A 12,752-nucleotide genomic window follows, 5' to 3' on the forward strand; every position below is an offset into this window, starting at 1 on the left:
TAGTCAACGAAGGAGACAGAGCTCAAATTTGCTTGAAGGAGATCAGAAAGACTTCCTTACAGGCATACAGACAAGGAATAATAGACGCTGGCACTTCTATAACTGCAGTAAATTTCAGACTTAGTGCCAATCCTGTAGACTTTTCTGATATATTCTTCTAAATTTGTTTTGGTGCAGATTTGATTATTTCTTCCAGTTTTGTCCCCATATTTGCCCCTAACTGGCCAGTGTGGTCACACTGAATGACTAGTTCACTCTCATGTGAAGCCCCATATCTTACATATATAAATGAAGAGGTGCACATACATATTCTGTCTCCCTCAGAAGCAAATTAATATATCAATTAGAAAGGAATTTTGAAGTTTATTGGGAAAATTATCAAATTTAAACCGTGAGACCTACCACAGGGAGGAAACAGAGCAAATCATTCCCTTGAGGTTTCTGGAAGCAAAGGAAACAATCACCCTTCAGAAATGACCTTGTTGCTATATTATGATATTTATTTCACTCTTGCTCAGAAATCATTTAGGTCATTTACTGCAATTGCTAGAATTGTCAATTAGTGTGAGGATGCTTATATTCCAAGATTTAAGGAGATCCAATTTACCCCTTTGGAATATTAAGAAGTCTCACACATGTCTACTCTTAGGAACTAATTTACTGTGACAGTACATACATGTTTTAAAAGAGCTGGCTGCCAAATATCAGTCAGCATTATGGACAGCTTAAACGAAAGAAATTGCCATTACTGTGATTCGCCAGTTTCTACTCTGACCTGGAGAGAAATGGAAGGGGGTGGGGGGATGGGGGAGGGGTGGGAATCAGTCCACTATAGCTGGAAAGAAATCCTTTCCACTTCCAGTGACTGGCTGCCTTCCTGATTCTTAATAAAGAAAGAATCCTTCTTTTCCATCTCCTAATGATGTCCACAGCTGAAGTGCAAACTGACTAAGGCTGAGTATTTGAGTGGAATATTTCAAGGACATTTATCATAAGTGGATACAGAGAGACCAGACTCCTGTTTCAGCTTCAAAGTTGAAATGTCAAACACCTGGAGACATAATTACTCAACCTGAAAATCATTCTATGAGTTCACTGCTCCGGTTCAGGGAAAGTCAAACTAGTAAGTTCAGTTCAAGAAACTGAGCTGGAGGAAGTGGGGATTCAGAAGGATGTGGGGGAGGCAAAGAAGGAGGAGTCCATGATTATGTACTTAACCCAAAAGCACATTTGTCCCATTAAACTACAGCAAGGAGGTCACATACGGAAAAACTATGTTAATGTAGAACCTGGATGCAAAGAATGAAGAATTCTCTGTTTGAGATGATTGAAAATGTTCTTACTGATGGTAAAGACATCTGAAATTTGCTGTGAAGAACTTTCTGGTGGGGCAGGAGGATTTTAATGTTAAAATAGCAGCTACTTTTTCTAAGTTCATAGACTAAACTGCTTAGACCTAAAGAACCATTCACTGACATCAATAAATTCCCAGAATAGTATAGGCATTTATCCTTTATTTTAAAGGCACATGGTGAGTAAGTGTATTCTCCTCCTCATTTCTTTACCTTTAACACCTGATTTCTTTGAGTCAAAATAAAACAAAAATAAATAAATAGCATGCATATTGAGGATGAGCCGACTGATTCTACAAAGTTTCAGAAACCCTCAACTTATGACATTTCAGAATTCCAAGGTGCAGGATTGACCCATCCCTGAATATATTCTTTTCAACTGACCAAATTCCATAAAGTCTTGCTATTCACCCATAAAAAATGAGTTTTGCTTTTCCAGTCTCATACAGAAAGAATTCCTTTTACTTGTGCAAAAATCCTAGCTTGGAAACAGCCCCCCAGCTCCTCCTACCAATTCACAGTAGCCAGAAATTACCATCTCACTCTAGATGGATAAGAAATTCACTATCTGAATGCCTTGACACACAAAATGGAATTGACAAGAGTGACTAAAAAATAAATAAAAAGGAAAAAAAGAAAAGTCCACAGCTGAGTTAGGTCACAGAAATGGAGATCGTGCAAAGTGCTAAATTCTAGTATTGCATATGTATACAAAATACTCATAATTCTCATTACCTTAAAATATATATATTAACTAAACAGTGCTTTCCTTTCCCAGAACATCCAGAGGAAGCCCAATTTGAAATTATCCCCAGAAAGAGACGAGAACATTAAGGGTTCACCCTCTCTTACTGAACAGTAAACTAGATAACACAAATTGAAGAACTTATTTAGCCTAATAAAATCTTCATCTTTATCTTATGGATCTGGTCAATGCCACCATCTTGGTTAATTAATAAGGATTGCAAACAAGAAAGTGAGGAGAGAGGAAATGAAAATTTCAACTGAATGAGAAAGAGATCACCTCCCTTCTTCAACGTGAAGACCCAGTGAGAAGTTAAAGCTAGTTTGTTTTAGTCTACTAGGCTGGCAAAATGCAATATACCACGAAATAGGGTAGCTTTTAACAATGAGTATTGTTCGCTTACAAGCTCACAGTCCTGAGACCTTGAAAATGTCCAAATTGAGGCATCATCAAGACGACAACTTGCTCCTGAAGACAGGCCGCTGGAATCCTGGACTCCTGTCAGATGGCAAGGCCGTGGCGGTGTCTGCCGCTCTCTCCCTTCTCTTCAGAGTTTTGTTGCTTCCGATGTCTGGCTTCAGTGAGTTCCTTTCTGTTTCTGTGGCTTTTTCTCTCAGCTTCTGCATCTTTCTCTCTGGGTCTTTGAATTTCATCCTCTGATAAAGGACTCCAGTAAGAGAATTAAGACTCACCCTGAATGAGGTGGGTCACAGCTTCATTAAGATGCTAACGCCGAGAGGCCCTATTTAAAATAGGTTCCCACCCACAGGAGTGGACTAACATTAGGGACATACCTTTAGAGGCGCCATAAAGCCTCCAAATCATCACACAGCTTGCCTCTAATAAAGGTGGATATTAGGCTTATCTCCCCACTTGTTTGAGTTTACAGCATATACAACCTTCTTCTTTTTAAATTAGCCTTCTCCCTCCTGACCTACTGTTAAAGAAAAAAATAAAATAAAACTACATTTCAGTCTGTTTTCGGTATAACCTCATGTAATCATTTCAACTAGATAAATAGGACTCTTGTGGATATATTTGCTATCCAGGTAAGAAGAAGTCAAGTTCAGGCAAGTCTAATTGCAAAATACATAGTGTCTTCACATCAGAGAAAAGAAAGCATAAGGGTCAGGAAATTAGCTGTTACTTATACTGTTTAAAGTGAGTGGTCAATTTACCAAAACCAGAAAATTTCCACAAAGTATTTGTTTCACCTCCTAAAAGTAAGAGCTCAAAATATCAGGTTTGCATTTAAAAGGTCAAAGAAAGATAATTGTCCTTTTTCAGCTATACTTACTTACTTGTAAACAATTGGCCCTAATCCTTTCTACATTATCACTAATTCGAAAACACTGGCCCAAGGGCACTTTACTGGGTGCTAGAAATACAACAGATTAGTATAGAACTAATTTTAGTACAATGCAAGTTATACTATAGGTACAAACCACATGCTGTGGGAGCATTAAAGAGAAAGCAAGTAGGAATTCAAAGAATCCCCTAATCCAAGTGATTTATGGTACAGGCTCGATAAATACCAGTAGAATAAACTGAATGAGTGGGTTTTGTAGGTGAGATAGCAAGGCTCAGAGAGGGAAGCAATTTTCCTAAGATCACAAGGCCAGTTAATGGTATGGAAGGACTACAGCCTGAGTGTTCTGACTTGAAATCACTTTTCCACCACTTAGGCTTCCTCTCTCTTAAGGCTTGACCTGTGAGGTCTCCACTGAGAACCATCATTTATTCTTCAAAGTAGGAATTCCTGCCTTGGTAGGCCGCAATTCAATACACACCCTTGGATGAGTGTTGTTTTCTGTGACTGAGTAAAATTCTTGCATACGGACTTTACCTAAGTTAAACCTGGAATAGGACCTATCTAGGAGAACACCAAAACAGTGTTCTGAAAATTTTAGATTTGAAACTTGTAGATTTACAGATTAAATTTTGAAATAGCTCTTCAAGTCAGGCTTAACCGGAAAAAAAAAAATCCTTGCACACAAGCTCCAGTCATCTGGAAAAGCAAAAGAAAAAAGCGAAACCCAGAGCATAAGAGAGAACCCCATACGATAAAATCATCATAAAGTACACTTTGAATGATGGGATTAGTTTTGAGTAAATGCCAAACATGATTGCTACAAAATGGGATTATCAACAACTTTAAAGTAGTCCAGTCTCTGGCCTTGAGAAATTTAATTATAGAGACAAGAAATGCAGGTGGAAAAACATAATGCTTCTAGTAGGCAATATATGTAGTATTGAGTGATCCAGACCATAAGGGATACAGCAGATCAGATAAGAATTTTGCTCCTACTTAGAATTGTCAGGAAAGCTTCTGGGCAAAAAAAGGACAAATGGGACAGTGATGCACAGATTTAGAAGAGAGAAGGATGAAGGTAGGGCATGCCAGGTGGGGAAGTTTCTGGACTCATAATGTGCAAAATCTGTCCTGAAAATTGTGAGTCTAGCTAGGGTACAATTATACACAGAAACTACTGTGATCAAACAGAAAGGAGTTTGGACTTTACACTTGAAGCAAGGGGCCCACTGGATATTTTAGAGCAGGAGCATGACATGATATGCTGGTTTGAATCTGTTATGCACCCCAGAAAAGCCATGCTCTTCTAATCCATTCTTGTGGGTGCAGACTTATTATGGGTGGGGCCTTTTTTATTAGGTTGTTTCTAAGGCGATGTGACCCCCCCCCCAATTAAAGGTGGATCCTAATCCTTTTCTGGAGCCTTTTATGAGAGAGCCAGAGAACTTCAGAAAGATAGAGAGAGAGAGAGAGAGAGAGAGAGAGAGAGAGAGAGAGAGAGAGAAAGAGAGAAAAGAAATGCACAGAGGCGTCTTGGAGAGAGCAGATGCAGAGAGTAGACAGATGCAACCAAGTGAGGACACAGAGGGAGAGAGTTGCCCCAGAGATGCTAAGAGGGGACCCGTAAGGCACAGAGAGCTCAAAGAAGTGTCCCCGGAGAAGCAAGCAAGGACCCACAGATGCTCAGAGAGAAAGCCACTGGAAACAGGCTGAGAGCAACGGAGCCCAGGAGCAAGGGACCAGCTTGCAGACATTGCCAAGTGCCTTCCCCTGTAACAGAGGAATCCGACGTCAGAAGCCTTTTTTCAGAGTCAAGGTATCTTCCCCTTGATGCCTTAAATTGGACTTTATCACAGCCTAAGAACTGTACGTTGTAACTTAATACATCCCCATTGTAAAAAACCAATCCATTTCTGGTATATTGCATTCCAGCAAACTGAAACACATGACAAAGGCAGTTCATTAGAAAGATTGCCATATTTATGGTGTCCAGATGGAGGAGAGGAAACAATAGAGAACCCAGGTTCCCACCAATGGGAAAAATCACCGAGGATGTGCATAGAATTGTCCAAATGAGGGCTCGAGTAGGGCGGTGACAGAGAGAAAGAAAAGGAACAAAAGATCTTTTCCAGAAAATATTGGATATGACTTAGAAATTGGTTGAAATCAGAGGAAACAAAGATAACTAAGAGAATTCCAGAAGCACTGGCTGATAAAATGGTGGCTTCATGGACAGAAATGGGACTTTGAGGTAGAAAATCTGTTTTGTTCTAGACAAACTTTTAGATATTTGGGGGTACATCTGCAATGAAGTAGCCAACAAAAAGCTGGAAATGTGAGACCAAAATATAGGAATTAAGATTTGAAGCAGTCAACCTCTGTGCCTTCAAGGTGGTAGTGATGAGTCACGGGAGTGGAGGAGACACCTCCAAGGGGAAAGTGTAGGATACAAAGGCAGAAGCTGAGGAGGGGCTGGGGCTTAAAGGGGTGGAGAAGAGTGGGGTGGGGAGGAGGAGGGGAAGTCACAGAAACCCTGGAGCAGAAAATTTCCAGAAAGAAACGTAATCACATGAGTGAGGCACCACAAGGAGGCTGTACTAGGGTTTTCTAGAGAAACAGAACCAACAGGAGAGATCTGTAAATATGAGATTTATAGAGGTGTCTCATGCAACTGTGGAATGGAAGAGTCCAAAATCCGTAAGGCAGGCTGGGAAGCTGGCAGCTAGGATGAAGGGTCTGGCCGAACTCCACAGGAGAGACGCTCGCTGCCTTCTTCCTTAAAAGACTTCACCTGTTAGGATTCTCTCATTGTGGGAGGTATGCCTAAGTTGATGGCAGATATAATCAACCACAGATGCAATCAACTGACTGATGACTTAATACACCAGCCTTCCAGTTTATCAACCAGCCATGAAATGTCCTTGCAGCAACGATCAGGCCAGTGCTTGCCTGACCAGCCAAATGGGCATAATTATTTGGCCAAGTTGACACCAGAACATCACAGAGGCCAAAGAAGGAGAACTGAAACAAAATTTGGCCTTCACATTTCTTTCAGCTCAAGAGCAAGGCCAGACTTAGCCCAGTCTGCCCCTTACAAAAAGCCATGCTAGTGAGTGTTTGACATAAAAGGAATTTGTTTCAGATAATCATTTCCTGAGTACCCACAGGATACAGGTCTCTTTGAGGGTCCTCTCTAAAATCTATCACACCCCTCTAGGTGTCTCTGAATATCCTAAGAATTACTTGAAAATTGATGTTTGTTAAAGTTATTCTTCTATAGTGTAAGCTTTGGAAGTTTAAAAAGTATTTTTCAAAGTTGGGGAGAAAAAAGCCTACTGTGTGCATAAATTTTACCTGTTATTTAAACCATTTAAAGGACAGTAAAGTGGAATCTGCTTCTTGGCAGCACACACCCTCGCCTGCCTGCAAACACAGGCAAATCCTGCATTGCTTTATGAGGCTGAGACAACAGAAATCATTTTAAAAACACATCAGGAGGGCGGGCCGCGGTGGCTCAGCGGGCAAAGTGCTTGCCTGCTATGCCGGAGGACCTCGGTTCGATTCCCGGCCCCAGCCCATGTAACAAAAACGGAGAAACAGAATACAATAAAACAAGAAAATGTTTAAAAAAAAAAAAAAAAAACACATCAGGAAAGCCTGACTCAAAGTTCCCTGGCCCCCGCACTCCACTCCCCCACCCCCAGATTTCTAGTTCAATATTTTTATATATTCCTTTTCCAAGGAAGGGGGGGGCTGGTTCTCAGAGTTTAAAATGTCAGCATTTGATTGATTAGTGTAGCTTCCCAGCTTAACCAGTAAGTTGGTTTGAGCAGTTCATCCCTTAATAGAGTAAAACACATGTTAAAGATTACAAATTGTTTAACAAGTTTTGACAAACAAGTCCCCTGGTGGTCTTGAAATTTCTGAGAAGCAGATGGAAGAGGTACAATTTTATAGATTCCCCCTTCCTATCTGCAGAAAGCCACAGAGGTCTAAAGTAGTTATTAGTGCAAATAAGGGACATTGTCAGACAATAAAGAGACACAATTGCCTCTGTTAGCACAACAATTAATTTCGTTTGCAGAGTACCAGGCAGTCTATTTGTTACCAGGAATGTGCTAATTATTCTTGCTAATTACATGCAAAACATTCATTATCACCTATAAGTGAAGCCGGACCCCTCAGGTTTCAGTGACAAATTAATTACTGTGTTTTCCTTCTGAGTATATTTCCAGTCCCTGGGATTATCTGAAAAATAAATTGTTTAGCAACCTGCTTGTCTCTCAGAGACACCCATTAAAATGAAAAGTAGACACACAGAGCTGTATCAGTTTTCCTTCCCTGTTCCTTTGGGCCCACAGTCCCTGAAGGTGCCCGGCCCCAGTCGCTGATTTACAGACCCGGAAGCCCGGCGAAGCACACACAGCTGAGTTTCATTACATGCCCTGTGCATATCTGCACAGTAGCCACTCACCAAGCCACCAGGGAAAGAGGAGAAAAGGACCCACCACGCCACAGACACCCGCCCGCTGCCCTCCGCCTCGCCTTTCAAAAGGGTTGGGCAACATTTTGCAAATCACATCCAAATTTGGATTAATTGAGCTCACTTACCCCTATCTGAAATCACCAAACAGATCCTGATTGGCCCAGTTGCTTCGCTGGCCCATTTCTCATTTTGAACAAACCCAACAAGTACAGGTGCACACATTTTTAACCTGCGTGTGGATTCCACTGGAAAGTTCTGCACAGACTTGTCCCTCTATTGCCTGCAGTTGTGCTCTTAATTGTCTTAATTGTTCCTAAAGGGTAAGGGACCAGTCTTCCACCTCCACTCTCGCTCTGCACCTTACTTTCCTCTCTACAGAGGCAGCCAACCACAGACCCATGGAATGGTGGGGAAAAAAAAAAAAAGAATTTCTCAGACCCCCTCTGAGAACATTCTAGAGGGCATTTTGAATCAGCGGTTGAGGGGTCCTCTCAGGCACTTCTCATTCCCGCCATTTCAACCTACTTCCTCAACAGTCTTGAAGTAGAAATCATTTCAGGTGAAAAGTCTGCTCCGAGGGTAAAAGGGGAAGACCGTGGTTCCAAGGGGCAGCATGATTTCCAGGTTCCAGGAAGCCCAGGAACCTCTAAGCAGGCTCATCGAGCCCTGGAGAGCCAGTGTCTCCTAGCATTCCTAACGGGTCCCGGCTGGACCAGAACCTGCCTCCTGCAAGGGAGATCCGAGCTCTATTTTAATCAATCACGTTAATTCCCACCCAGGTGCCCAGCCCTTGAGTGGCACATGTTGCTAAGAGCCAGGTTCGCTGGGTACAAGGGCACAGTTCCAGAAGTCTGGATCTTTTATTCTTTCTCCTCACTGATGCCTTCATATTTGCTTTGGCTCTTTTCAAGGTACACATGTCTGGTGTCAGTCCACATTTAGTCTATTTCTATAGCAGCTCTGTGACACAGAGGCAAACTAGTTCTTAATCCTAAATAAAATAGGAAGGAAGTTTCCGATGTCACATAATTTACGCTTTTCACTATTTTCAATTTAGACCAGTATTTGGAAACAGGAAATACAGGAAGCTAAATAAACCTCTGCTTGAGATGCACATAAATTTCACACCGTCTGAATAACCCACTGTCTTTGATTTTACCCAGAATTTAGAGTTTTTGTCTTGGAGTTCGTGTTTTACATAGGAAGGGGTTTGGAATGTGTGCTTGTTTCTAAGATTATATATTTTTTAAATCAGCTTCCCTTAAGTTTATTATCACCCTGCCTCAAATGTGTACGTTTAAACAGCTGAAGGAGAAATGTGCATCATAAGACCAAGAAACCAGGAAGCTCTTGTAGGAGTCAAATTATATGTGTATTTCTCCCATTTTTTTGCAAGATCAAAGGGAGACCACCAGTACAATCGGGCACCCAGCTGAGTTGTAGGGCAGGTCAAATCTGCCTGCCCCTGCCCTGCTCCTTTCTGATGCCCTATTTTCCCTAGACTTTCCCAATGTCTTTTCCCGGCATCAGCTTCTCTCAACTTCCCCCATATCCCAAACTTTATCTTTATTCATTTAACATGTTTTGGCCATTTACTATATACTGAACACTATTTAAGTACTTTTATATACGTTCCAACGTATGTCTTGTTTCCTATTATATATTGCTAAATATTATCAAAATCACACAGGCTGAAGTTTGAAGGTGTTGTTTCCGTCAGTCTCTTACTATTTGGAGGTCATCAAGGGATCTCCAGAGATCATTTTTAACCCACAGGAATGAATTGCTAATGGTGGGAATGACTAATCCCGTGGCAGCATGGTGAGGGGTGATTTCGGAAGCAGCAGGAAGCCGTCAGCAACTCATACTAAATCATACTAACTGTATGACCACTCAGTCAACCGAAACCCTAAGTCCAGCCCTATGTGCTTTTCATTCGTGTATGGTGCATTTGGCAATCAGGCAGCATTCTAACTGTTAAAATGGTCACCAAGGCATCTTCTTTAAGACGCAGCATTCATTTCCACTGGATAACTTTCAAGTCAGATCATTGAAAACATTGCAGAAAGAGTAAACCGGCTGATCTTTCTGGGAAATCATTCAGAACTGGGATTCTGCTTCTGCTCCCCAACCAAAATCTCACAGCAGAAGGATCAGAATATAATCAGTGTTCCTTTCAGTTTTATCACCAAAAGCAAGTCATACTTAACCATAACTGCATGGATCATTTTCTCAATATAACAGAAGATTTTAACCGTTATACCTATACCCAAAGAATGAATTCCTGAAAGACAAAAAGTCACTCTGATTCAGTTCCGAAGTGATGCCTAGGAATTTGGATAACTCTCCCCTACAACCTCGATTACATTCATTGTGCAACAGACATTTAATAAGCTTTAGTTGCATTGAGTTGCTAGGTAGAAGGTCTGAAATCAGACTAGGTGCTATCTGGCTGCTACCATGTTCACCGTGAAGCAATCCCATGAAATGGGTTTAGCATGAAGTCAGTAAGCTGTGAAAGAATACAGTGAGGGTGGAGTCACCAATGAAATATCTGAGAAAGTAAGTTTCCCCCAGAATGGAGAGTTCACATTCCTTCCCAAGAATTCAATCAAATTACTTTACTTAATCCACAAAATACATATAATTGTGTCTTGAGCACCTGAACTTGAAAGACAGAAGATATTTCTAGATAACTCAGCCTCTCCATCTATGCCTACCCAAGGGGTCAATGAAAGGAAACAAGACCCCAGCCTGGAAGGACCACCAGCTAGCAGCCCAGTGACTGGATCTGAACATGGATATAATTTATTTGGCCAGGACAATGTATGCAGGTTTCTTTGTTGTTGTTTTTAACTAATATTTTAAAATTTGGAGGGTTCACATAAAAAAATCTGAATTTCCAACTGCTTCTTTAGAAATCAGAAGTTCTGACATCAGGCCACATTCCCACGTGACGATTGGGTGGAACTGGGTGCAGGTTCCCCATGTCGAGGGCGCCAGTACCCCAAGCTCTCCACCGCCCCCCACCACTCTCTGTTACTTTCTGTCTGGCTCCCTTGACTCTTATGTTATCTGCCTGGCCCCTGTTTGCATAAGAATTTCTGGCCCTAAGCTTGTGAATAAGTAATAAGTATATTTATCCTTTACTGGGTTTTCTTGTCCTCTTGAAAGGTCACACTGATCCCGAAGAAAACCTTGGCGGGAAAAAAATGGAAAGACTTTTTGCCCAGTGTAATCCGATGAGAAGAAATGAGGCTCTAAAAATCTGAATGCTGTTAAATCTGTCTTGGAGGACAGAGCAGTGACCAGGAAGACATGGAAGCAAACAGGGCAGTGTGGACCATCGGAGCTGGTCAGGACCAGGAATTCCATCAGAGGGGGTGCGGACAGACTTTCACCAGTGACCGGCCAGATGGGACAACTCTCGTCCTGGATGGAGTAAAGGGTGGAGGTGAAACCAAAGCCATTCCTGATGAGAGAGTTAACCTGTTGATGGTTTCTGTTGTGTCAGGGGAACTAAATCAGAGATTGATTACTTTAGAAAGCAAGAGCAGCAACAACAAAAACCCTACCAGTCTTATAGAGGGCCTTGAAGTCAATTTGTTCTTGAGATGGAGGATGCACTATATTTAAAAACTAGACCAAGAGAGGCCACTCACAGAGGCAAACAAGCAGAGGCCAACAAAAAGTCCATAGAAGGGGGTGCAAGTGTAATTCAGTGCCATGCACGAGACCCAGGTTTGATTCCCAGCCCATGCAGTACCCCAAAACAAATAAAAGCAAAAAAAAAAAAAAAAAAAATCAACAAATGGTGCTGCAATAACGGATACTCACATGGAAAAAGAATGAAATGTGATCCCTGCCATATAGCATACAAAAAAAAAAAAAAAACCATAGTAATGAAAACAATTCCCATAAAGATGAATGATCTTATTCTCTGGCAAAAAAAAAAAGTAAATATGTCTTTCTTCCTTAAATCAGGGTAATTCAAAAATAAATGATCAGCGAGAAGGCCCTTCCCCAGCTAACCTGAGCAGGCACCAGCATCTAACCATAATGCAGCACACTCAAATCATGGCTGCAATGGATAGATTATAAACTCTATGTTTAAAATTCAAGACCCAAATAATCTTGAATTACTTCCATTGCTGGTCCAAAAGCAGTCATCTTAAAAGATCCAGTTAAAAGGAACTTCCAAGATCACTTAGATTAAAAATCCTCATTTTACAGATACAGAAACTGAGGCTCAGAAAGTTTTGTTCCCTTGGCTAGTTAGCAACTAGTTAGTGCCAAGGCCGAGACTAAAACCACCTTCCCCTAACTCCTGCAGCCACTGGTCTTCCAGCTTCTAAAACAATGCACAGCATGTCACTCAAGGAAATAGGAAACTTTGTGTTTTGAATAAAAAATATTTCTTTGGAGAAGAAAATGTAAATAAGAGAAAAAAGGAGGTAGAATGGGCTTTCGCCTCCTTATTAATTGATAAGCAGGATTCCTCTGAAAGATGCATATCATTTGTAGTTCTCAGCTTCCACTCTGCTATTCTGTACCTCAGAGTAGAAAATGTTTCAAATATTTAACAAATGAAGCTAATTATTCAAAAATGGCTGAATCTCTAATAGAATGCCTAAAAGAATTCATTTTTTGAACATTTCTTTGTTTCCATTGTGAATCCCAAGAAGGTAAAAGAGCAGACAGGTTTAGAGAAAGTGAAGGAAAAAAAAAATACCCTACCTTTATTTTCAGCCCATACTTGACTCAGGAAATAAATTAATTACGAAGGTAGTTTCATTTTTAAAAAGGAAGTGTAAGCATTCCTTCTTTATTCCAAACGTATGTTTAGTTAGGGATGGG

Source organism: Tamandua tetradactyla, chromosome 1, assembly GCF_023851605.1.
Source record: "Tamandua tetradactyla isolate mTamTet1 chromosome 1, mTamTet1.pri, whole genome shotgun sequence".
In the NCBI taxonomy this organism is placed as follows: Eukaryota; Metazoa; Chordata; class Mammalia; order Pilosa; family Myrmecophagidae; genus Tamandua; species Tamandua tetradactyla.